This window comes from Bison bison, unplaced genomic scaffold, assembly GCF_000754665.1.
Source record: "Bison bison bison isolate TAMUID 2011002044 unplaced genomic scaffold, Bison_UMD1.0 scf7180017864035, whole genome shotgun sequence".
In the NCBI taxonomy this organism is placed as follows: domain Eukaryota; kingdom Metazoa; phylum Chordata; class Mammalia; order Artiodactyla; family Bovidae; genus Bison; species Bison bison.
The window spans coordinates 6,734,708-6,736,545 of record NW_011494607.1 but is presented as its reverse complement, the minus strand read 5'-3'; positions in this window follow the sequence as shown (position 1 = coordinate 6,736,545).

Genomic DNA, 1,838 nt, shown 5'->3' with positions numbered 1-1,838 from the left:
CACTTTCACTTTTCACTTTCATGCATTGGAGAAGGCAATGGCAACCCACTCCAGTGTTCTTGCCTGGAGAATCCCAGGGACAGGGGAGCCTGGTGGGCTGCCGTCTACGGGGTTGCACAGAGTTGGACACGACTGAAGTGACTTAGCAGTAGCAGGCTTCCTTGGCAAACAAAGTGTGTCAACTTTAATGTCATTTGGGAGAAATTCTTAAAAATTTTCATGCTCAGTTGTATATACTAGACAGAGGTCTCATTGTTTGGTTGTAGGGTTCACGAGGCTACATGAGTTGTGTTTGAATAGTTAACTGCAAATTAGTTTGAAGAAATCCAACAACATTCTTCTAAGCACTTAGATCTATCAACTGGAAAACATAAAAAGCGACACTTCTGACAAATGTGATGGCCTCCAAGCAACGATGGAGGCACTGGCGATCTTTCTCAAGTTGCAGCCAAGGCTCCCCTCACTCAGCCCTGCTCAGTCTCTGTGGAGAAAGACCGTGATGAGGGTGGAACAGCAGCTGAGCCAGGGGCACACAGGAGCACATTCGGTGAGAAGGTTCAGTCCAGGACACTTTGCAGTATAAGTGTCTCTGGATAGAAGTGGACTAGGGGAAAGGGAAGAAAGCCATCGTTTATTGGTATCCAACTTCCCAGGTGGCTCTGACGATAAAGAATCTGCCTGCCAATGCAGGAGACCTGGGTTCGATCCCTGGGTGGGGAAGACCCCCTGGAGAAGGAAATGGCACCCACTCCAGTATTCTTGCCTGGAGAATCCTATGGACAGAGGAGCCTGGCAGGCTACAGTCCGTAGGGTCGCAGAGTTGGACATGACTGAGCATGCATGCAAGGCAACTTAAATACAAATATTCCTGGGGGATAGTCCACTTGAGCCTGAACTAGCAGACATGTGGAAGGGAGGTAGGTCCCACGTGGATGGGGAGCAGAACCCAGAAAGAAAATACACCCACCTGATAATTTCTGAACACTTATCTTAAACCATAGAACACTCAAAAGATTTTGTAAATTTCCATATTGTTGGACCTTTCTACAAGCAGGAATTCACAAGGGTTGTGGTTTGCCTACAATTTGCTGGTACATCTCCCTCTAGGATAGACAGTAACAGTGTATTATGCTGTTATGTTAGTGTAAAAAAATGTTAAAAAAAAAGATGTTTATTATTACTTGATTTGAAGACTATTGCTTTCACTTTCCTCCTTTTTTGGATTTAATATGCTAACACATGTGCATTTCTCCAGAATAAAAATGAAGTGACTTTGTGGTGTTACTTGGCTGTCATTGATATCACTACTTGGCCACACTGGGCATGATTATTCTGTGACATAAAACTTGTTCTGACAATTTTAGAATAGGATTTGCAACCCTCCCTGGTAAAGATAGCTCAGAAATCATTCTTCTCTGCTGTGACTTTTTTTAAACAAAAAGTCAGTGCATAAAAATGTAATTTTAACAAAAACTGATTATGTCATGTCTTCCCTGGCCTTCCCTCCTTTAACCTAAACTGTCTCATTACAATTCATGTGTAACAAAGGTTGTGTCATTATGTAGCCCACAGATCATGCCACCAACAACAGTTGTAATCTGTCTTAAGGACTTGTCTTGGAGAGCAGAGAGGATGTGAACTTTGTGGTCCCCCTTCCTCCAGTTTATTCCACAGGTCACTGCTGGACTCAGGCACTTATATCCAGTTTACTTCACCTTGTGCTATGAAAACAGGTAGCCATCACAAATGCAGGTAACCACTGAAAGCCTTATACTGAATGCAAGTAACACACTATATATATATTCCTTTAGGATATATAAGATATATATATATATGTA